Genomic DNA, 25,684 nt, shown 5'->3' with positions numbered 1-25,684 from the left:
TGATGGCGCTGTGAAAGGAAACGCTATTTTAAAATTACTTGTTGGTAAACGGTATGACCCATATGAATAGTCACTTACCTGTCTTGTGTGCAGGACTTACAGTTCAGAAAGGGAATAGCCTAAGACGGCAGGTATAAGAATTGCCAGCGGAAAGTAGGTGGCTGGACTTCAATATGTCTGAGTATGTACAGGCACACAGGAAAGGCTCATGCGACGTCCTGACTCTCTGCAGACGTAGAGTAGCGCATCAGGAAGGGTACACTTGGCAAGTGTTGATTTGAGCGAGCACACCGCCAGCTTAACGCCAGTCAGCCTCTGTGGCCTAATGGATATCGAGTCGGCCCTCGGCGGCCGTGGCGAGCGGACGCGCGCTGGTATTTACGTCTCTGCTGCTGCCGGCTGTGCGCTGTTTACGGTGAGTTGACGCTATTGTAGCGTACACAGTTAAGGGTTATTGTGTGGAACATGACACGAATTGACTATGAATGAACTAGCACGAAAAGATACTTTGAAATTCAGTTTCGATCCGAAATATGCACGACCTAAAGCTTACGAACTCGAAGCATGGATTGAGAATGTTTTGATACGATCTTTTGACGAAATAGTTGGTGTACATCTTTCGATCGTTAGCAGTACTGCGCACATAAAGTTTAAAACTGCTGCAATATGCGATCAAATTGTTCAGTCATGCGGTGATAGCCTTAAATTTACTCACAGCGATGGTAATATTGGCGAAGTTCATGTATCTCGTGCAGGATTTAGTGTCCGCACAGATAGAATTTTCGAACTACCTTTTGAAGTTCCTGCCGACGAAATAAATGCAGTTTTGAAAAATTATGGCACGATTATCAGCAATATTGCGGAAAAGTGGATGTCCTTCAAAGTTCCTGTCTTGATCGGTGTTCGACAGGTGAAAATAGAACTGGAGAAACACATTCCATCATATCTTACGATCTGTGGATACAGGGCAATTGTTATATACGATGGACAGCCTCGCACTTGCTCTGGGTGTGGTGCAACTGATCATGTTCGCGCACAGTGCGTACAGAGACGAGTGACGCAGTTGCCACCAGGCGAAAGGGTTCCTAGTAACAAGATGTCATCAATGCCTCTGACGTATGTGGCGGCAGTCCGTTCGACCATGGCAGCGACGGAGGTCACTCACATGGACCCAACTGTCAACACCACCGAAGCTGACCAGACACCAATGGAGACTGCCACCCCAGAGGGCAACGCTGACACCACCCCCGACGTGATGATGAAACTGACCGATCCGGAGGCTACGTGTTTGGTTAGCGCCCAGGTTGGCGAGAAAACCCAAGATGTTGAGAATGATCCGCGCACCGACAAAGGAGCGGATTCTAAATCGATGGGAAGCGACGACAATACCGGTTTACCAATCTGCAGCCCTTCCTCAGTGACTGTGGCAGATGAAAGGGCTGACATTTCTCCCAAAAAACACAAAAAGCGACGGATCGCTCACAAGGATGCTGAGAAAACAGCTCCACTGCTGCGCGAGAAAGGTGCGCAAATTGCCCGCGAATTAACGGACGCAACTTGTGGCAGGACAGATGCGAAGCAATCGAGTGGCCACGACCAGGCGATAAAAGTGACCACGCCGAACTCTGGGGTTGGAAATCAAGCTGCAGCAGACGAGGATCGGGTCTCTCAGCAGCTCCTGAGAGAGGGGCGAAAAGAACAGTGTCCAACGGGAAAGGGCTCAGATCAGAAGATGGACATGTCAAATGCAGGCAGCTGGGCTGATGATATCGAGGACATTTCGGTGGATCGAGGACTGATTACGTCTGAACCACCAAAGGAGGCTATGCCAGCCGGGAGAGCAGAATTACTTGTGACACGACAGCTTTCAACGAACCTGAGAAAAGATGATGATTCGGATACGTATTAATTTCCTCACCGACATCATGTTTTTGCTGACTGGTCAGCGACTTTTAACATAGAGAACTTCATGCCTCCTTTTCAGGACTACAAGATAGTCACTGTAAACATAAACAAAATAACTTCAGAGCAGAAGATACACAGTCTCCGCGATTATTTGTATAGCTGTGATGCAGACATCGCGATGCTGCAAGAGGTGGCTCACCATTTCCTACCTGACTTTCCTGGGTATGACGTACTAACAAATACCATCCCACATAGCTCCTCAGGCACAGCTCTGTTATTCAAAGAGGGTATTATTGTCACGAATGTGGAAAGACTAGAGTCTGGCAGAGGAATCTCGTGCCTTATTAATGGAGTTCGATTGATAAACATCTATGCTCCCTCGGGGAATCAAAATAGAGCTGCCAGAGCACATTTTTACGCTACTGACTTATTGTATCTTTTACGGAGGAATGAGGAGGACGTGATCGTCGGCGGGGATTTTAATTGTGTTTTAAAGCCTAAAGACCAATGGCCGAACTTTAACGGCTGTGCAACACTTGCCGAAACTGTTCGACTGATGGACCTAGAAGACACCTGGGAAATCCTGAACGGGGACCGACAGTGTTTTACGTACTTTACCGCTCAAACTGCCAGCCGACTAGACAGAATTTATGTAGGAAAACGCCTGCGGGACAAGATCTCTGCAACGGAGACGTGGCCGTTGTACTTCTCCGACCACGAGGCATATCACTGTACAATCCGAATGGTACGGCAGGGAACGTACCGTGGCAGAGCAGGTTGGAAGCTGAATGTTTCAATACTCAATGATCAAGGTTTAAGAGAACGGGTGCAGGAAGTATGGGATCTCTGCTCACGCCGCCAACAAACTTTCCCGTCGGTTACGCTGTGGTGGTGCCGCTGCGCAAAGCCCAAGCTTATTAATTGCTTGAAAGGTTACAGCTGTGAAAGGAGCCGGCAGCAGAAAGAGCTTTTCGAATTTTATTTTCGATGTCTCCGTGAGCTGTATTCTGCTCCTCATGTCACACAGGAGAACTTTGTACAGATCAAAAGGATTAAGGCGAAGCTAACACTATTGAAACGAAGACAACTGGAAGGAATTAAAATACGTTCTCGGGATGGTACCAGCGTTAATGACGAAAGCCCATCCTCCTTCCATCTTGCGAAAGAGAAACGCCGCGCTAGACAGAAATTGATTCACAGATTAAAAACAGAAGATGGCAGTGTCACCACAACCCAGAATGAGATAAAGGAATATATAACCGACTATTACCGACGGCTGTACATGTCAGAGCCCACGAATGACGAGGCAATTACGACCATGAAAAACTACCTTACAGCGACCCTCGACGAGACGGACAGACAACTATTACTGTGTGATGTCACTGAGGAAGAACTTCGGGAGGCTTTGAGGAAGGCTCAGGGTAATAAATCGCCCGGGGCAGATGGCCTTCCCATTGAATTCTACAAACAATTCTGGTATTTACTCGAACATTGCTTTCTGAACATATGTAATGAAATTAAAGCAGGTCGGCAACTACCAGCAGGATTTAGTGATAGTCTAATTGTACTCGTCCCCAAAGAATACCCACCAGATGATGTCAATAAATTTCGTCCTATTTCCCTCCTCAACTCCGATTACAAAATTGTGGCCCGCGTTCTAGCAGCGAGAATTAAACATGTTTTACATAAAATCATACATGACAGCCAGACAGCAGCCGTCCCTGGTCGAACGATCTTTAGAAGTCTGGCAGATTATAGGGAGATCATCTCCTTTAGTGCTATTACCCAACCGGAGGCTGCAATTTTAGCTCTAGATCAATGCAAAGCCTTTGACAGGATCTCGCACAGCTACCTTTTTCAAATTATGAACCATTTAGGTTTTGGTGACGGTTTTATTACGATGGTCAAAAATATGTACACCTCTGCTTGCTCTAGGATCGTCATCAATGGCCAACTCTCCCGGCAAATAACTATTGAGCGATCTGTACGACAAGGCTGCCCCATGTCAATGCCTCTTTTTGTCATTGCCATTGAGCCACTTGTTCGTTTGCTGAACCGTACGCTTGAGGGCTTAACCCTGTATTCGACGACTGTAAATTGTGTGGCATACGCGGATGACATAAGTGTCATCGTACGTTCGGAGCGAGACCTACAAGAAGTCATTAATAGTGTACGGGAGTATGAAAGAGCCTCATGCTCAAAGCTCAACTATCGCAAGACTAAACTAATGCCGATCGGTAGTGGGTTTAGAATCGATGACAACTGTCCATATGTAGTACACGAGAGTATCAAACTGTTGGGAATACGAATGAGTCGCTGCCCTCTGAAAACTACTACGGACAACTGGCAAGAGCTTCTGGCTATGACAAGAGGTTGTCTCCAGCAAAATAAAGGCAGAGAACAGGACCTCATACAAAGAGTGCAGTTTATCAATAAAAAGATACTTTCGAAAATCTGGTATGTAGGGCAGACAATCCCTGTGGTCAACAGCATTTCCAAGCAAATAATGACGGCAATTGGTTGGTATATTTGGAGGGGCGAAATATTCAAAGTGGGAATTAATGTTATTACTCTCCCACCAGAGAAAGGGGGCCTAGGGCTAATAGATGTTGAACTTAAATGTAAGGCTCTTCTTATACGGAGAACTATTCAGCTGTTTCAAGACTACCCAGACAGCGCGCTCCATATGGCCCTACGGATGTATACACCTACTAATATAGCAATACCGATAAACCTGGGGGAAACCCACTACAAAGCCAACCACATCAGGATGTTTCTGCTCGAAGTTAGTTACCTCCGAGCGAAGATGAGCGCACCAATACAGGACCTTACAACCGCCCAACTATACCGGATAATGAATACTACTGGAAGAGTAAACCGCATGGAAACGAAATATCCCCTACGGGATTGGGCTCAAATCTGGAAGAACATCCACAACAAAGTGCTCGGCACTAATATCAGATCAACGTGGTATCAAGTCGTTAATGAGACCATACCTACGAAAGAAAAATTACACAGAATACGATTGTCGGCAACTGACAGATGTGGAGAGTGTGCCCTCATAGACAACTTGCTACACAGATGTGTCTGCGGAGAAAATAAATTGGTCTGGGAATGGTGCAGAATGAACCTTGCCTCTATCTGCAGGACAGCTAGACAGACAATCTCCATCATATCGGTGTTGCAACCTGATGGCACTTACTACCCCATCACGAAGAAAAATATATGGACATGGCTGACAGGACATACTCTGCATTACCTAATTAAAGCCGAAGATGCGCCATCTTACCAGGGCTACAGAGTATATCTAGCCACACAAGCGCAACTGCTGATGAAGGATGACAAATACAGACAAAAGTTCGCGAACTATATACCAGCATTGAGGATAACGACACTATGAACGACAGACGATGAACAAAAACGAAGAAGGGACGACGAAGTAGATGTATGCACTGCCTCCGACTGTTGATAACGATGATGGCAGCGATTTTTTTTTTTTTTTTTTCCCCACATTACAACCAGTATATGGCGCCCGGCAATTGGGCTCTCAGTGCTAAGAGAAGACAACTGCCGACATAGGAGATCACAAACAAACGAGGAGAAAGAAATGAGACCAAGCTATATGCTTGGGGTATACCATAATAGGCAACCCTCGAGAAGACGAGCGATGAGTGCCGTCAACGAGCCGAGATGTCTCACGCAAAGAATAGTGGAAACAAACAATTTAACAACAAAACTTGTTGTATATTAAAAAGTTAAAAAAGATAAGAAAATATAAAATTTAAAAAATAAAAATAAAATAAAAAACAAAAAAATAAAAAAAACAAAAAAATGCGATGAAAATAAAAGTTTTGCAGCAAAGAGTCATCAACAAGGAATGAAACGTTTCCCTTGCTGCCGAAGCAAAGCACCTTGAACTTTCCACTGCAGTGACAACACGTTTTCCTTTCTTGATGCAGAAGAGGCGTCCTGGGAAAAAAAAATAAATAAATAAAAGGAAAAAAAAAGGCGGTCTAAGGGCGCTGGTTTAAGGCACCAAAAAAAAGAAAAAAAAAAGAAAAATAAAAAAAAGCGGTCTAAGGCGCTGGTTTCAGGCACCAGTAAAAAAAAAAAAAAAAAAGTTGGTTGAAAAAAAAAATGGATAAGGCATCGGTCTCCTAAACCGGGGATTGTGGGTTCGAGTCCCACCAGAGGTACACGTTTTACTCACTGGGGCAAAATCACTCTCACCACATACAGGTGTAATAGTTGAGAAAGTTGGTGTTTGTGAGTGCTTACAGGTATCACAGGTATGACGACGATATGAAAATACGCACTTACTGACAACCTGAAACGAAACGATGGCCATTATCAATCGACCTGTTAGCCGCGGAAGTGTTTCAAAGCGTGATGGCGCTGTGAAAGGAAACGCTATTTTAAAATTACTTGTTGGTAAACGGTATGACCCATATGAATAGTCACTTACCTGTCTTGTGTGCAGGACTTACAGTTCAGAAAGGGAATAGCCTAAGCCGGCAGGTATAAGAATTGCCAGCGGAAAGTAGGTGGCTGGACTTCGATACGTCTGAGTATGTACAGGCACACAGGAAAGGCTCATGCGACGTCCTGACTCTCTGCAGACGTAGAGTAGTGCATAAGGAAGGGTACACTTGGCAAGTGTTGATTTGAGCGAACACACCGCCAGCTTAACGCCAGTCAGCCTCTGTGGCCTAATGGATAAGGCATCGGTCTCCTAAACCGGGGATTGTGGGTTCGAGTCCCACCAGAGGTACACGTATGAGACGCATTCGGACAGCGTATCCGCGCACATCGCGCGGAGCAGCGGAGCGGTTGCGGCTTTGTTTACATCGCGGGGCGGCGCTCAGCGAGTGTTTCGAGGTCCACGTGTTCAAGTTTCTTCAACGTGAGTACCATGTCGACAGTTACTAGGGCAAACACTGCGCAGTTTGTGTTCGATCGAAATGCTTTGCGGCCTACCGCTTTCGAAATCCACGAATTTATATTCGAAGATTTGAAAATCCCGGAAGATCTAGTGGACACTTTTCAGTTGGATTTCGCGCAATATTCGCTATTTTTGAAGTTCTTTTCCGGCGACATCTGTGAAAAATTTGTTGAAAAATTTGGCGGAGTGCGTAAATTTAGGCATGTCGACGGCACAGTCAGTGATGTGCAGATTGTGCCCTCGGGTTATGGTGTTAGAACGGTCCGAGTATTTAATGTGCCCCCTGAACGCGGCAATGATTTGATTGCACGTGCTCTCACTCAGTACGGCGTTGTGTTGTCGGTAGTTAACGAAAAGTGGTCTAGTGCATACCGGTACCAGGTTAATAGTGGAGTACGTAGTGTCCGCATTGACTTGAAGAAACACATTCCATCCTACGTAATGATTGCGGGCTGTAGGGCTCAAGTGACTTATATCGGCCAACCACCCACATGCTCAATTTGTCATTCCACTGAGCATTTACGTGTTGATTGTCCCCGTAGACGACCCGTGCAGCTCCCGCGTAGTGACGCTGCGGCTACTGGTGGCCACTTTGTGCCACTACTGAGTGAAATAGTAGCGGGCACTGTATCACAACCCCGCCCTGCCGACCCTATTCGTGCTGAGGATGTACCAAGTGAGGTGAATGTTACTGCAGACGCACCACAGGATCGAATGGAGGACGCTCCCATTTTGTCCTCGGCTGTGGTAGAATCGGATGCAGTTGCTAAGGAGGTCCCAGATGTTTCGGATCATACACCAGTTGCTATTTCGGAAGAGATGGACACCTCCTTACCACCGCCTCCGCCGCCTGAAGAGGTTCCCCTGGCACCGAGGAAAGGGCGTACAAAGAAAAATAAAAATAAGGGTACTAGGAGTCAGCAGTCAGATGATTTGCCGTGCACCCCTGTATCAGAGAGTGGCAGTGAGAGTGAAGTTCAGACATCGTGCCCCCCTGCCTCTGACAGCTCTGCGCGCCAGGAGCGTATAAGGGAACAAACTGCACATCTCAAGGTGTTCTTAAATACGGCACGCGAACAGGGTGCGCATGCTGCGAAGCGCAAAAGCGAGCAAACTAGCGAGCAGCTGCCGCAGCGCACGCGCAGGCATTCGGCGACGTCGGCCGCCGGTACAGCAACAACACAGGCGGACGAGGCCACGTACACAGACACCGCTGGTGGTCGCGCCCAACCGACCGACCGACCAACGGAGACGCCCTGGTGGAAGCAGGAGGAGGACGACCCTGGATCCCATTAGCGGCTTTCGGCGGACCTGCTGTAATTCGTGCCCCGTTTACCTGCGACGTTATGTTACGCTGTTCCTGCACGCTGACAGTAATTTTCTGCACAGTTTTGTCCACGAGTTACGTAATGGGTTGCAGTGCTTCTTGACAGTTTTATTGGTGTGCTTAAGACGCTGCATCTGCGTCTTCCGTTTCTCATTTTTCTTGCTAATACTTGAGTGTCTGTGTTTTAAATGGCCGCCGCTCGTCAACATCTAAAGATCTTCTCAGTTTTATCACTCAATGTTAATCGCATCATAGCTGCGCATAAAATAGCAAGTTTTATAGACTTTTTAACTTTGGGAGGCTATGACGTTGCATTGCTCCAAGAAGTTACTGTTAAGCGCTTCAATAACGTCCCTGGTTATGATGTCATCTATAACATTAACGTTGAAGGTACTTGTGGCACCGCTGTTCTTTATAAAACTGTATTGCAACCAACTAACGTTCAATTTTTACCGAATGGCCGCTTACTTACGTGTACGATCCAGGATGTCACATTTATTAATATATACGCGCCGAGTGGCACTGATCATAAACGTGCACGTTCTGTTTTTTTTAATGAAGATGTGGTTCCGTTTTTTGCGTCGACCCGCAATGTCGTAGTTGGCGGCGATTTTAACTGTGTTACTGCCGCAGCCGATCAATTTCCCACGGCTACCATGTGCCCGGAACTTTCCCAACTAATTGTGACAAATGACTTGATCGATGTTTGGCGTCATTTTCATCCTGTCACGACGCAATACACACATTTTTATGCGAACGGTGCCAGTAGAATTGATCGCATTTATGTGTCGCGGCCACTTCAAACCTTTCTTCAGAGGGTTGCGGTACATCCCGTCGCTTTTAGCGATCACTGCGGTGTTGTGTGTGACGTGCAATTACTGGCAAATAGGCAGGCGCCACCTTCCCGTGTTTGGAAACTCAATACCCTTCATCTCTCTGACGCCGGTTTACGTTGCGAGATTCAGAACGTGTGGCAGTTTTGTTCTGAAAAACAGGGAAGCTATGCCTCGGTCTTACAATGGTGGGTCGACTTAGCCAAACCGCAGTTGCGCAGTGTTGCAATGCGGTATGCAAGGGAGGCGTCATTTTGGGAGAGGCGCACCATTGCCTTTTATCAGCAGTGCCTCCAAGATGCGCTTGATGCGCCCGTGGCGCCAGATCAAAACTTACGTGCACGTTTGAATAGAATTAAAAGCAAGATACTCCAGCATCACCTACACAAGGCACAAGGTGTTCTGATCAGGAGCCGACCGCAGTGTGAGACCATTGACGAAGTGCCAACGCTTTACCACTTGGCACGCGAGAAACGGTTGGCGCGGAGGAAAGACATTACCACCCTCATCACGGACACTGGTGCTCGTTTCACGGCGAAGCATGAGATCGTTCCCCACGTCACCGACCACTTTAAGAGATTGTTCGGACGGACAGCTGCCGATGATGTCGCACGTTCCTTTCTGTTAGATGAATTGGATACTGTCATCTCCGAATCTGACCGTCAGTCACTGGATGAGATGTTGTCACGGGACGATGTGAAAGACGTGTTGCGTTCGTGTCGTCGAGGGAAGTCTCCAGGTCCAGATGGCCTTCCCATCGAATTTTACCTGGCTTATTGGGATATTTTCGGTGAGACATTGACGATCATGATAAATGAAATTGTTCGTGGTGCTGCTGTCCCTTCGAAGTTCGTTGCAGGGCGTATTATATTAATTCCGAAGACACCGACAGCATGCCGTGTTGAGGCATTACGCCCTATCACACTTTTAAATGCAGACTATAAACTGGCGGCACGATGCCTCGCAACGAAACTCAATGTGGTCATGGACAAGATAATCAGTCCCTTTCAGTCGTGTGGTGTGCAACGCCGTAGCATTTTTCACGCTGCGGCTTCATACCGAGACGTGGTCGCGTACGCAGCCATTAATGACCTGTCCGCTGGCATTCTCTCCATCGACTTTGCCAATGCATTCGACCGTATCGGGCACGATTATCTTCTGTCCGTCATGACAAAACTGGGGTTCGGCGGCCACTTTCTCGATGCTATCCGGAATCTTTTAACGTCGGCGACGTCCGTAATTGTCATCAATGGATGGCAGTCGCCGCCCATTCCTATTACAAGATCCGTCAGACAGGGCTGTCCTTTATCAATGCTCCTATTTGTCATTGCGCTCGACCCGTTTTTGCGCGCAGTCGGTCGAATCATTGAAGGTGTCCAGGTCTGTCACGTCTCTCTCACATGTGCTGCCTATGCTGACGACGTGGGACTTTTCCTGGGGCGGGCACATGACTTGGACAGAGTTCGCGATGTTCTGACATTGTACGAACGTGCCTCTGGCGCCGTTCTGAATACGCGGAAAACTGTATTGGTGCCACTGGGTCGTCGGGGACTGTCTGATGAACGGGACTGGTTCCGTGTTGTGCGCACCCACAAAATTTTAGGACTCGACATTGTAGCGTGCCCACAAAAAATGCAAGTTTTAAACTGGAGGCGCATTCTTGGCACTGTGAAGACCCTATGTCGCAGCCACTCAGGTCGCCGACTCAACTTACATCAACGTGTGGCCGTCATTAACACATTCATTTTATCGAACGCGTGGTACATCGCCCAACTGCTTAGTGTTCCGAAGCCGATCGGGAGGGCGATTTCGCAGGCAGTCTACTGGCTCCTGTGGCGGCATGAAATTTTTAAAGTCAAGGCTTCGACCTGTGTCATCGACAGGCAGCTGGGCGGCCTCGGTTTCACCGACGTTCCACGCAAATGTGGCGCTCTGCTCGTCCACCGGACAGCCACCCTGCAGTCCGACAACCCGGCAGGAACCACCGCGGCACTCCTGGAGCTCTACCGCCCACACTCTGAAGCGGCGCCCGTCTCTCTCGCGGCCATCCCGTATAAGATGTCCTACATACGGGAGTACTTTTTAACGAGGAGCTACGCTCTGTCAACGGCTACCGACAGACACAGGACCGCCCGCGGACTCTACGTTGCCCTGACTGGACAACCTCCGCGTCATAAACTGGTCTTCCGGAACCCCACAGTGGAATGGGTGAACGTGTGGGCAAACATCAACAACCCGGTGTTGCCGTCGGACGTGAGTGCGCTCTGGTTTAAGATCGTCAACAACACCTTAGCGACGAACCAGCGGCTTGCCGACATTCATCTCCTTCCCTCTGCCAACTGTGGTAGATGTGGTGCTGTGGACACACGGGAACATCGTTTTGAGTGTGCATCGGTGTCGACAGTATGGCGGCTGTGTCAACGAATGGTCGCCCACATTAACAGAACGCCTCCTCACCTTGTGACTGTTCGTCGTGTGATAGTGCCTAACTTCAAAGCTTTCCCGCGGACGAAAAATAACGCCACTGTCTGGATCTTAGGGCATACGATTTATGCCCTTATCGATATGGCCGTCACTGATACTGTGATTTACCTGGATTATTTGTGGGCCCAGTATATGACACTGAAGGATTGCGTTCAATTTCGCGAATTGTTTGCGAATTTTTTGAAGGCGGCCTTGGATTACGGCTATGAAATGGAACTGCGGCAAACGCCTTGAACTGAGATTTACTGAGCTGACGCGTTCCATTTTTAATTTCTTTTTCCTTCTTTTATTTGTGTTATGGTTGGTGACTTGTGCCACACCCACACTACGGGTCGTTCTGGTTTTATCTCCAAGGGAGGAGTGTCCTTTTAATTTTGAGGAATTTTACTTTGTTCACAAGACTTCATGGGTATTTAGAAGATACAGCCTGTTTGTGTGGAACATTCATAGTTGCAGGAGTGTTTTTTTCCAATCTCTTAAATTCTGTTCCCGGACTGTCGCGATTTCCTTTTATTACTTTCCTGTGATTTCTGTTTCTTTCGTGTGATGCACACATCGACATACACTCTCATGTTGTGCTGTTGTGCTGCGTTGACACCTGTTTTGTAACAACTCTCTGCTACATCGGAGTGACTGACGTTAGTCAGGAGGGACAATTATTTTACTTTTAAGCGGAATATGAGTTTAGTTGAACTACGAGCAGCAGAGTTGAACCAGCGGAGGAAAGAAGACCGTCCACGAATTCCGCGATAAAATTTCTCTTAGTTCTCCATTTTTCTGTGGAAGAAGACACCACACCATCTGAGCAGAAGATGATTTTGTTTTAAGTTATACCACTGATTCACGAAGTTCGACAGTCCAGCAAATATAGCGATGAAGCTCGCCGAAGAAGGCATATTTTGGTGAGAGTAAGGAGGGCTATAAGGGGAGTTGGGAGGCCCTAAAAAAAAAAAAAAAAAAAAAAAAAAAAATGGATAAGGCATCGGTCTCCTAAACCGGGGATTGTGGGTTCGAGTCCCACCAGAGGTACACGTTTTACTCACTGGGGCAAAATCAGTCTCACCACATACAGGTGTAATAGTTGAGAAAGTTGGTGTTAGTGAGTGCTTACAGGTATCACAGGTATGACGACGATATGAAAATACGCACTTACTGACAACCTGAAACGAAACGATGGCCATTATCAATCGACCTGTTAGCTGCGAAAGTGTTTCAAAGCGTGATGGCGCTGTGAAACGAAAAGCTATTTTAAAATTACTTGTTGGTAAACGGTATCACCCATATGAATAGTCACTTACCTGTCTTGTGTGCAGGACTTACAGTTCAGAAAGGGAATAGCCTAAGACGGCAGGTATAAGAATTGCCAGCAGAAAGTAGGTGGCTGGACTTCGATACGTCTGAGTATGTACAGGCACACAGGAAAGGCTCATGCGACGTCCTGACTCTCTGCAGACATAGAGTAGCGCATCAGGAAGGGTACACTTGGCAATGTAGATTTGAGCGAGCACACCGCCAGCTTAACGCCAGTCAGCCTCTGTGGCCTAATGAATAAGGCATCGGTCTCCTAAACCGGGGATTGTGGGTTCGAGTCCCACCAGAGGCACACGTTTTACTCACTGGGGCAAAATCAGTCTCACCACATACAGGTGTAATAGTTGAGAAAGTTGGTGTTTGTGAGTGCTTACAGGTATCACAGGTATGACGACGATATGAAAATACGCACTTACTGACAACCTGAAACGAAACGATGGCCATTATCAATCGACCTGTTAGCTGCGAAAGTGTTTCAAAGCGTGATGGCGCTGTGAAACGAAAAGCTATTTTAAAATTACTTGTTGGTAAACGGTATGACCCATATGAATAGTCACCTGTCTTGTGTGCAGGACTTACAGTTCAGAAAGGGAATAGCCTAAGACGGCAGGTATAAGAATTGCCAGCAGAAAGTAGGTGGCTGGACTTCGATACGTCTGAGTATGTACAGGCACACAGGAAAGGCTCATGCGACGTCCTGACTCTCTGCAGACGTAGAGTAGCGCATCAGGAAGGGTACACTTGGCAATGTTGATTTGAGCGAGCACACCTCCAGCTTAACGCCAGTCAGCCTCTGTGGCCTAATGGATAAGGCATCGGTCTCCTAAACCGGGGATTGTGGGTTCGAGTCCAACCAGAGGTACACGTTTTACTCACTGGGGCAAAATCAGTCTCACCACATACAGGTGTAATAGTTGAGAAAGTTGGTGTTTGTGAGTGCTTACAGGTATCACAGGTATGACGACGATATGAAAATACGCACTTACTGACAACCTGAAACGAAACGATGGCCATTATCAATCGACCTGTTAGCTGCGAAAGTGTTTCAAAGCGTGATGGCGCTGTGAAACGAAAAGCTATTTTAAAATTACTTGTTGGTAAACGGTATGACCCATATGAATAGTCACTTACCTGTCTTGTGTGCAGGACTTACAGTTCAGAAAGGGAATAGCCTAAGACGGCAGGTATAAGAATTGCCAGCAGAAAGTAGGTGGCTGGACTTCGATACGTCTGAGTATGTACAGGCACACAGGAAAGGCTCATGCGACGTCCTGACTCTCTGCAGACATAGAGTAGCGCATCAGGAAGGGTACACTTGGCAATGTTGATTTGAGCGAGCACACCGCCAGCTTAACGCCAGTCAGCCTCTGTGGCCTAATGGATAAGGCATCGGTCTCCTAAACCGGGGATTGTGGGTTCGAGTCCCACCAGAGGTACACGTTTTACTCACTGGGGCAAAATCAGTCTCACCACATACAGGTGTAATAGTTGAGAAAGTTGGTGTTTGTGAGTGCTTACAGGTATCACAGGTATGACGACGATATGAAAATACGCACTTACTGACAACCTGAAACGAAACGATGGCCATTATCAATCGACCTGTTAGCTGCGAAAGTGTTTCAAAGCGTGATGGCGCTGTGAAACGAAAAGCTATTTTAAAATTACTTGTTGGTAAACGGTATGACCCATATGAATAGTCACTTACCTGTCTTGTGTGCAGGACTTACAGTTCAGAAAGGGAATAGCCTAAGACGGCAGGTATAAGAATTGCCAGCAGAAAGTAGGTGGCTGGACTTCGATACGTCTGAGTATGTACAGGCACACAGGAAAGGCTCATGCGACGTCCTGACTCTCTGCAGACGTAGAGTAGCGCATCAGGAAGGGTACACTTGGCAATGTTGATTTGAGCGAGCACACCGCCAGCTTAACGCCAGTCAGCCTCTGTGGCCTAATGGATAAGGCATCGGTCTCCTAAACCGGGGATTGTGGGTTCGAGTCCCACCAGAGGTACACGTTTTACTCACTGGGGCAAAATCAGTCTCACCACATACAGGTGTAATAGTTGAGAAAGTTGGTGTTTGTGAGTGCTTACAGGTATCACAGGTATGACGACGATATGAAAATACGCACTTACTGACAACCTGAAACGAAACGATGGCCATTATCAATCGACCTGTTAGCTGCGGAAGTGTTTCAAAGCTTGATGGCGCTGTGAAAGGAAACGCTATTTTAAAATTACTTGTTGGTAAACGGTATGACCCATATGAATAGTCACCTGTCTTGTGTGCAGGACTTACAGTTCAGAAAGGGAATAGCCTAAGACGGCAGGTATAAGAATTGCCAGCAGAAAGTAGGTGGCTGGACTTCGATACGTCTGAGTATGTACAGGCACACAGGAAAGGCTCATGCGACGTCCTGACTCTCATCAGACGTAGAGTAGCGCATCAGGAAGGGTACACTTGGCAATGTTGATTTGAGCGAGCACACCGCCAGCTTAACGCCAGTCAGCCTCTGTGGCCTAAGTCCGCCTTTCGCCGCGGAGCAGCTCGGACTTGTTTACGTCTCGGCTGCGAACGGTCGCGGAAAAAGCGGTGTTTACACCGTAGTCACTCGCGTGTGTTACTGTTTAAATCGAACGCAATGGCACACAATTTCCGAAAAACCACGATACAGTTCACGTTCTGTAACGAGTATGCAAGACCGAAGGATTTCGAAATCGAACGTTTCTTGAGGGACGAAGTGCATCTTAATTACACGGAGATTATTGGAATTCATTTATCAATCGTGAGCAGCACTCTTTACGTGAAGATGATTGACGACGCAGCATGTGATAGGATCATTGAAGCCGCCAAACGAGGATTCCAGTTCCGATACTCCGATGGTCATATTGGCGAAGTTTTAGTCGCTCATTCGGGCCTGGGCGTGCGTACGATTCGAATCTTCGAGCTGCCTTTCGAGGTACCCGAATCATTGGTCACTGAATCACTCCAGCCATATGGCAGAGTTATTAGTCATACGGCCGAACGCTGGGCAAGTTTTAGCACGTATCCAGTGCTCAATGGTGTCCGACAGGTGCGAATTGCCCTTACAAAACACGTGCCATCGTACATAAACATCGGCGGCTGTAGAGCTATTGTCATCTATGATGGACAGCCCAGGACATGCTCCGGGTGTGTTGGTGAAGGACATCTTCGATCAGCGTCTATGCAGAGGAGACTCGTGCAACTCCCCAGCGGAGACTTCCAGAATCCGACCACACCAACGTCACTGCCGATGACTTACGTGACGGCACTTCGCGGGGAGGTGACGCCGAGGTCGGAGCGCACCATCAAACCGACGCCACAGTTGATTGAGGCGCCTTCGGACGCCACTGAAGAAGGAATGGCTCCCACCAACCTCCAGTCTGAGACACTACAGGTGGCGCAGAAAGAGGATGAGAGCATCACAATAGCCATGGAAGCTGAAGTGGAACGGCCCCAGGGGATTGTGGCGGCGGCGGGAACGCAGGAGATGCAAGATGCGCCAACACCAGAGGCCGAGGTTAGGGCCCGCAAACAACGCTCGCCAAAGCGCCGCAAGAAGCGCCGACTAAACTCTGCGGAGACGCTCCCTTCTCTTCTGGGGAGCCCAGACGAGTCTAACACTATGGACCTGTCTGACATGGAACCACAAGCTTCGGATGTCGCAGATCATATGAATTCGGACAGTGAAATGATGTCATATCGTTCAGACGACGCATCCGCTCAGGGGCCTGCTACCCCTTCGGCGGTGGAGTCTACAGCTGGGAAAGAACAACAGATGTCACACAACAATGCCGTACAGGAAAATTTGGAGCACACCAATAGTATCAGCTGGTATGAGCAGGACGACGACATCACTGATGCGGACCATTCTATTGATGGGGCCTTGCATCCGTCCGCATCTCAAGAAACCTAATGCCGCAGGGACACGTTCCTCGGGCGACCCTCGGCGGATGTGCAACGGGACTATCGACACGGTGAAACTTTGTCATTTTAACATCATGTGGAGATGACAGCTCCTCGACCCCAGGCATACAGAATAGGGACAGTGAATGTAAATACCATTAGATCGCCCGTGAAACAGCAGTTGTTTAGGGACATGATATACGCGTCGGATGTGGATATACTGATGGTGCAGGAAATTTACATTCCTGAGTTCCAGGACGTACATGGATACATCTCCTACACCTCGCCGCACTCGAACAACGACAGTGGAACGGCGATATTGGTCCGGGACGGAATTCCGGTCCGAGACCTGGCTTATCTACCTTCGGCACGAGGACTGGCGATAACTGTTAATGGAATTCGCATTCTCAATGTTTATGCCCCTTCCGGCACAGACAACAGACGGGCACGTGCGAGATATTATTCGGAAGAGATTGTGCCCTTATTTACCGGCAGATTCGATCATTTCATTATAGGTGGTGACTTCAATTGTGTTTTAGCCCAAAAAGACCAGACACCACATTACAATACTTGTCGTGAATTGCATGTGCTATGCCGGGATCTGGAGTTAAGCGACACCTGGGACATGATTCATAGGAACCGTGAGGGATATACTTTTTTTACCAGTCACTCGGCGAGCAGACTCGATCGAATATATGTTTCGGTTGGCCTACAGGATAAGGTGGTCGACGCGGAACGATGGCCTGCGGCATTTACTGATCATCTGGCTTACATTTGTACCATGTCACTCCCTAGGCAAAGTGTGTGGAGAAGCCGCGGGACATGGAAGCTCAATTCGTCCCTTTTGGCGGACCCCGAATGTCGTCAGAGAGTCGAGGAGGTATGGACCACATGTCAACGCCGTCTACCAACGTATACCTCCGTGCTTCAATGGTGGCTCGAGTGCACTAAGCCGGCAATAAGAAGAGCTCTAATACAGTATGGTCGGGATAAGGCGAGATGGCAGAGAGACACTCTTGATTATTATTACACCATGCTTCGTGAGCTGTCCTTCCAGGTGCCGTCTGCAGAACATCATGCGGAAGTTCATCGTGTGAAGGCACAAATCCTATCGATCACGCGACGACGACTGGGTGGCATCCCAATACGGGCAAGATGTCTTGACACCATCACTGCGGAACGTACCTCGATGCACCATGTGTCGCGGGAACATAAGCGTTACCGCCGGGCATTGGTAACAGTGCTCCACGGTTTCGATGGCCGTCAACTGACAACACAACAGGACATTGCAAATGAATTTTTAGAGCATTTCCGCCATCTCTATGCCGGTACACCGACGGACCGTCAGGTAGGGGAAGAGATACTGCAACATCTGCAAACGACACTGACAGAGACGGATAAGGCAGCGCTTATGGAGCCACTCACAGAAGACGATATAAAGGTGGCACTCACAAAAGGAGCGGCCCATAAATCACCGGGGCCAGATGGGATTACGCTAGAATTTTATCGAGAATTCGTGGACATGATGATGCCACAGTTGGTGTCGATGTACAATGAGGCGATGAGTCCCAACATGCGCCTACCGTCGGATTTTGTGACGGGCTTTCTTCTTCCCATCCCGAAGATGGAGAGGAGTCGTAGTGTTACTCAATATCGGCCTCTCACTATGCTAAACACCGATTATAAAATTTTTGCACGGCTAATAGCGTCTCGTCTCAAGCTGGCGATATCCAGGACAATATCCCCTGATCAGGCTTGCCTAGGGGTGCGAAGCAACATCTCCTCGGCGTTAAGTGAATACCGTGACGTTATCGCCCTTGCGGAAACTTGTAAAATGCGAGCAGCGATGATATCTGTGGACTTCGACCGTGCGTTCGACAGGATAAACCATGACTTCTTGGCGTCAGTCATGAGCCGAATGGAGATTCCACCTGTTTTCATCTCCATCATTATGAGGCTAATACGAGGGGCTATATCGAAGGTGATTGTAAACGGTCGGGAAGCGGGCTCGGTTCCTATTAACAGCTCCGTCCGACAAGGGTGCCCACTCTCCATGATGCTGTTTGCGATAGCGCTTGAGCCGCTGATGTGTGTTATGAGGCGCTCACTTACTGGGATAGCGCTTAATGAGAACTCTTTCGTTTGTCGCGCATATGCGGACGACCTGATCCTTCTTGTCAGATCAGGTCATGAAGTGCATCAGGCTGTTGAATATCTAGACTCTTACGGGACGGCAGCAGGCAGTGTTATTAACATGACGAAATCCAAAATTATGCACATTGGACGGGGTCTGGAAGACATACCGGGACCGTTTCAGACGGTGGAATCGCTGAGATGTCTGGGGATCACATTTACCCGCTCACTACGGCGGTCAGCGGCGGCGAGTTCTCGGCGGCTTCTGCAAAATGTTCGTCTGGCGATACGGAACAACTCACTGAGAGCCTTTGACATGATCCAGCGTGTGGCATACACTAACGTTCACATAGCGTCACGTCTGCCCCATTTAGCGCAGATCCTACCAATACCGAAGGGTATTGCAGACCGCCTCATGGCTGCCTTTGGTTACTATGTTAGTACTGGGATGTTGTTTAAGATCACATATGACACGTTAACGCTGCACTTCCGGAACGGTGGCCTCAACCTCACAAACGTGCGAAACAAAGCTCTGGCGCTTTACATGCGCGCGATGATACGAAATTGGCAACAACGAAAGCATACCATTACGTCAGCTCTGATAGAAGTACTTGTTCCGCCTTCGTACGAACCCCCTATTGCGGTGGGCAATATTTCGCCTGCTCTTGCACACATTGCCTCATTTCTGGTTGATTACAGTTATGTTCGTCTGAAAGTACCTTCGACGAGACTACCCACGACTCGGGAGATCTACAGGTGCTTGATGGATCACCATGCCCGCAACGTAATGGAATTCAAATACCCGTCGAGAACGTGGAACCACATTTGGTGCGCAGTGCATACTCCATTACTGTCAACAGCAGCGAGATCGATGTGGTACATTCTTATAAACCGTAAACTTGTGACCAGGAGTAGATTACATACAATTCATATGGTCGATTCTCCTCTTTGCACAAACTGTGGCCTGTTAGCAACGGAAGAACATGGTTTAGTGTGTGGCGCAGCGAGGGACGTCTGGATGCTGACGCGTCGAATATTGGCCTTCCTTCGGCGCACTAACTACACAGAAATCACATCGGATGTACTTTTTCTACCGGACAAGACCTTTTTTCCCAAACAAAAGACGTATGCGGTCAATTGGATCGCTGGACATGCGACGAAATATTTGTATTCGTACGATATTAAGTCCGTGATGGATTATTGGATGTATTTACAAGAACAACACGAGCTCATACGGAGTCATACGAAATACAGGACTTACTTTTCCAATTTTTTAGGAAGTGTTTTTCACAATCCGCCCGACAGCTGGGGTGTCCCAGAACTGAGAAGACTCCTGCAGCAGAACGACTAGAAACAATACTGCGCGGCTCAGTTATATTGGCATACAGCACACTGAGAAGTTAACGCGCCCCTACATGGTCGACGCAGGAGACATACTTGAATATATGCCGCCCACAAAGGCAGAAATGGTCAAGATTATATGGCTGTCTGCCAGATTTATGATGCGACACCGCGTGCTGCAGGGATTGTGATGCAGATGATAACTTCCTTTTCACTCCCGCCCGTGACTAGGATTGTCATTTACTTTCTTCATGTTACACCAACATAAAAAGGGCGGCCTTTACGTTGATTTTCTGGTTTCCAAATTGTTTTTGCTTTGTTTTTGCTGTCTCGATCCTTTTCTTATCCCTAAGATAGTACAATTGTACGAATACAGATTGTTTGTTTACCCTGCCTTCCTGCTCCCAAAAAAAAAGATAAAACCATCCGCTTGGAATACGGATTTTTTTTTTTTTCACTTTCATTTAAGTTGTATGTAAATCTTATTTATGTATTTGTATAGATGTATGATATTAAAAAAAAAAAAAAAAAAAAAAAAAAAGGTCCCGAGTTCGAGTCTCGGTCGTAAAAAAAAAAAAAAGTCCGGAACCGCGCGACTGCTCCGGTCGTAAAAAAAAAAAAAAAAAAATGGATAAGGCATCGGTCTCCTAAACCGGGGATTGTGGGTTCGAGTCCCACCAGAGGTACACGTTTTACTCACTGGGGCAAAATCAGTCTCACCACATACAGGTGTAATAGTTGAGAAAGTTGGTGTTTGTGAGTGCTTACAGGTATCACAGGTATGACGACGATATGAAAATACGCACTTACTGACAACCTGAAACGAAACGATGGCCATTATCAATCGACCTGTTAGCTGCGGAAGTGTTTCAAAGCTTGATGGCGCTGTGAAAGGAAACGCTATTTTAAAATTACTTGTTGGTAAACGGTATGACCCATATGAATAGTCACCTGTCTTGTGTGCAGGACTTACAGTTCAGAAAGGGAATAGCCTAAGACGGCAGGTATAAGAATTGCCAGCAGAAAGTAGGTGGCTGGACTTCGATACGTCTGAGTATGTACAGGCACACAGGAAAGGCTCATGCGACGTCCTGACTCTCATCAGACGTAGAGTAGCGCATCAGGAAGGGTACACTTGGCAATGTTGATTTGAGCGAGCACACCGCCAGCTTAACGCCAGTCAGCCTCTGTGGCCTAATGGAGAATTCGAGTCGCAGCCGCGGTGCGGGACGGACGTGTGGCGGCTGGCTTGGCGTCTTGAAGTAAACAACGGCTGTTTGCTGTCACGAGGTTAGTCACTTCGTTACCTTTGCGAGTTAGGTTATGTTTCCTGATTTCAAGATAGAATGAACGCGATTACTGTCATGAGGAAAGACACGATTAAGTTTACATTCGACCGAAATTTCTTGAGGCCTAAGGCATATGAAGTAAAACAGTGGTTACTCGATGCTGTTAAGATTACTGGCAATGACATAATAGGTGTGCATTTATCGTTCGTTTCAAATGCGGCCTTTGTGAAGCTGACCAACCCAGATTTGTGTGTCTCTATTATGGATAAGTGTGGCGGAGTACTGAAGTTTAAACATTCCGACGGTACAGTGAGTGATGTTTCCGTCTCACACGCCGGATTAGGCATACGTACAATTAGGGTCTTTGAGTTGCCATTTGAGGTTCCTGCAGAGGAAGTTAATACAATCCTTCGACCGTATGGCCGCGTAATTTCGAATATTGCTGAAAAATGGTCGGAGCCACATATGTTTCCTGTCCTGAATGGAGTCCGCCAAGTTAAGATAGATCTTCAAAGGCACATACCGTCATATGTAAATGTATGTGGACACCGCGCCATAGTTATCTACGACGGTCAACCCAAGACATGTGCATTGTGCAACTCACCAGAGCACATACGCAGTGAATGTCCCAAACGGCGTGTCCCACAGCTACCGACCGGGGAGGTTGCGGTTCCTGGCGCTGCTGTCAGCCTTCAGTTAACGTACGCGGCTGCCACGTACGGTCGCAAATCTGCAGAAACGTCAACAGTTGAGCACGTGGAACAAGTCGAAGCACTGGCGGCCGCCACAACCGCCGCGGAGTTGGCCGCCTCTGTGGATGACCGAGCAGCTGCTGTTAGGCCCTCTTACGCCGTCACAACTGCGATATGTGATACGGAAGGCAGACAAACAGAACTGCGGGAGAGGATACAGTCAGGCAACGACGTAGGTTCTGAACAGCCGTCTTCGGACTCGCAGGGGCACGAAGTGCCCCAAGAATATACCAAGTCACCGACGGAAGTCGACAAACAACTCGACCTCCCGCCAGACGCACAGGGCGAACGGGCTGAAAGGCTGTCGCGTGATGGCGACGCTGGTGTCCGTAATCCAGTCGTACACCACCCAGAAATGCAAGGAGGCCAAACTCCGGAACCTCAACCGACAGATGCGGAAGTGAAGGAACCCCCAACTGAGGCTCTTAGAGAAATTAACGCGAGGATCTCTGAGACAACGACAGAACCGCTCTCACCACTGTCTTCTTCCACCGAACCACCAGAACATTCGCCTGACTTGTCTCCTACGGGATCCCTGCGGAGGAGGAAGAAGTCAAAAAAGCGTCGTTTGGCACACCAAGCGGCAGAGTCTTTGGCCCCAGCTCTCAGGGAAAAGCTGAAACATCTACAGAACAAGGATCAGAAGGCAGAAGATCTGGAGCCAGCAGGGACTACTGGGCACTCAAACAGAAAGGAAAGGCAAGAAGACCCGGGGGGTGAACATCACCCAGCGCAAACTGGGATCACGACCAAAGTTCCAGGGGGTGGTTCATTGCCAGGTCAACACGCACCAGCAGCACCAGTCAATTGGGCGGACGATGACGCAGAACAGGGTGTCGATAACATGGACGGTGACCCAAGTCAAGAAGAAGACCTTTTTTATTAATAGAGTTGGCAAGATCGCCTTGAGACTAAACGAGGGACTGATGACAACAGACAGATTTCATATGAAAGTATTATGCAGTCAATAAACTTACCTGAACTATCTGGCACATGCTCCAAACTTATAATGTGACCACATTAAATATTAACAAAATTCAAAATGCCACTAAAATAGCCGCACTTCAAGATTTTCTCTATCGGTCGGACACCGATATTGCCCTTTTACAGGAAGTGCTCATTCGAGACCTTCTTATCCCAGGATTCAATGCCATTATAAATGTTTCTCTTGAACATAGTTGTGGGACGGCTATTCTTGCCAGAGAGGGCATCGAAATGACAGACATTTGTAAATTAGACTCTGGGAGGGGCATTCGGTGTAACATCCATAATACAGCTATTATAAATGTTTATGCACCATCAGGCAACAATGCACGAGAAGAAAGGGCCACGTTTTACAAACGTGATATCTTAATTTTACTTCAGGACATTCCTGCTGATGTTTTGCTTGGAGGTGACTGGAATTGCGTACTCAATGACAAGGACCAACGGCCAAATTTTAATAAGTCCGAGGAGTTACAGTATCTGGTGTCGCACATGAAATGGTCAGATGCTTGGTAATTGAAATATCCTACATTGGTCAAATTTACTTACTTTAGTAGCAGGTCGCAAAGTAGGATTGACCGATTCTATGTCTCATCTACTTTAGAAAATGATGTTGCTGGCGTTGAAGTAATACCTACCTTTATTTCCGACCACCTAGGCGTTAAGTGCAGCATACGGTTAAGAAAACAGTCGGCTTACTGGGGCAGGCCCTTATGGAAACTGAATATAAGCATGTTATTGGAGGACGCCTTAGCTGCAGAAATACAAGAGACTTGGCGGGCCGCCTTACGAGTGCGTCACAAACATCGGTCCAACGTTGAATGGTGGACCGCTGTGGCGAAGAAGAAATTAAGGGCGACTCTGATAGCTTTTAGCAAGGAGAGGATGAGGTGGATAAGACACACAACAGAGTTCCACTACGCCTGCTTACGCGATCTTTACGAGGAGCCAATGTCCCAGGACATCTTAATACAGATCAACAAAACAAAAGCAGCGCTACTCAATATTAAGAGATCACAGCTAGAAGGATTAAAAATCAGATCGCACTCACATAGTATCGTGGACGACGAAAATGCCTCAATATATCACCTCATACAACACGCCAAACAAAGGCGACGAAATTTTATAGGGTCCCTCAGAGCCGAAGATCAGAGAGTCCTCACCAACCAGAAGGACATGATCGACGAGGCGTATCGATTTTACAATACCTTATATAGTGTCAATCAGATAGACGACAATGCTGTACGAGACCTTTTATCATCAACAGGCCTCGAGAACACTATAACGGAAGAGGACAACCGCAACTTCTATGCTGACCTCACCACGGATGACGTTTTTGACGTAATTAGGTGCTCATCTTCTAAGAAGTCACCAGGTCCAGATGGGCTGCCACTGGAGTTTTACCGAACGTATTGGCACATTATAGGCAATGCATTCACGGACATGATCAACGAAATTCTTCATGGGGTGGATGTCCCAGTGGCCTTCAAACAGAGCATAACAGTGTTACTTCCAAAGGGCAGGACCACAGGTTTAAAGGATATCACAATGACACGGCCCATAAGCCTATTGAACTCTGACTACAAAATCGTAGCTAGGGTTCTTAAAGAAAGACTGCAACCGATTTTAGGAAAGATCATCGGTAGTCATCAGACTTGTCTTCCAGGGCGCAGTATCTTTACAACTGTAAGTGCGTACAGGGACATAGTTTACATTTTTGCAAATACAACAGCAAATGGTGGTCTGGCTTTTATAGACTTTAGCAAGGCATTTGACAGGGTCAATCATGACTATCTTCTGAAAACCATGACCTACATGGGATTTAATGATGGTAATGTGAACGTTTTAGCCAACATCTTAAATGGTTTAACAACGAAAGTAACTATTAATGGTCATCGCACTAAAGATATTCCCATAGCCAGTGGAGTCCCTCAGGGGAGTCCATTGTCAATGATGTTATACGTAGTTGCCTTGGAACCACTTTTAAGGAGGTTAGACGACGTATTAGAGGGCATGCTAGTGTCAGGCATGAAACAGGTGACGAACGCATTCGCAGATGACGTAGGAGTGATAATTCGCAGCGCCGCGGACATCGCAACGTTAACAGATAACTTGCAGTCGTACTGCACCGCATCGGGTGCGAGAATCAATGACACGAAGAGCGTTTTTCTAAATCTGCACGGACTATCTGACGTCACCATCACTTGGGCGAGGAGTGTGGACCGGCATACTGCCCTGGGAGTTACCCTCTACAGCTGCCCTCTTCGGCTAATAGCATCTAACTGGAAAACTGTACTCGACAAGATCCGTGGCGCGCTCATTTTAAATCATATGAGGGACGTCAATATCAAGCAAAAAATTAAGTTGATAAACTTAGCAGTATTATCCAGAGCAACTTACATCGGACAGATTTTGCCAATACCCAAAGGAATAGCTAAAGCGATAATGTCCACCATA

The 25,684-nt window shown here is 47.5% G+C and overlaps 5 non-coding genes across 5 annotated transcripts; all 5 read left to right on the top strand.

Moving 5' to 3' along the window:
* The first annotated feature begins 6,603 nt into the window (after positions 1-6,603).
* Positions 6,604-6,676, top strand: Trnar-ccu (transfer RNA arginine (anticodon CCU)). The gene has a single exon. It is a non-coding gene; the product is annotated as a tRNA-Arg (tRNA).
* Positions 6,677-13,021: 6,345 nt separating this feature from the next.
* Trnar-ccu (transfer RNA arginine (anticodon CCU)) lies at positions 13,022-13,094 on the top strand. The gene has a single exon. It is a non-coding gene; the product is annotated as a tRNA-Arg (tRNA).
* Positions 13,095-13,591: 497 nt separating this feature from the next.
* Positions 13,592-13,664, top strand: Trnar-ccu (transfer RNA arginine (anticodon CCU)). Its single transcript has one exon. It is a non-coding gene; the product is annotated as a tRNA-Arg (tRNA).
* A 501-nt stretch (positions 13,665-14,165) lies between these two features.
* Trnar-ccu (transfer RNA arginine (anticodon CCU)) lies at positions 14,166-14,238 on the top strand. The gene has a single exon. It is a non-coding gene; the product is annotated as a tRNA-Arg (tRNA).
* A 501-nt stretch (positions 14,239-14,739) lies between these two features.
* On the top strand, positions 14,740-14,812 carry Trnar-ccu (transfer RNA arginine (anticodon CCU)). The gene has a single exon. It is a non-coding gene; the product is annotated as a tRNA-Arg (tRNA).
* Positions 14,813-25,684: the final 10,872 nt, after the last annotated feature.

This window comes from Schistocerca serialis, chromosome 1 (assembly GCF_023864345.2).
Source record: "Schistocerca serialis cubense isolate TAMUIC-IGC-003099 chromosome 1, iqSchSeri2.2, whole genome shotgun sequence".
NCBI classification, from domain to species: domain Eukaryota; kingdom Metazoa; phylum Arthropoda; class Insecta; order Orthoptera; family Acrididae; genus Schistocerca; species Schistocerca serialis.
This window is presented reverse-complemented; position numbering and strand designations above follow the sequence as displayed.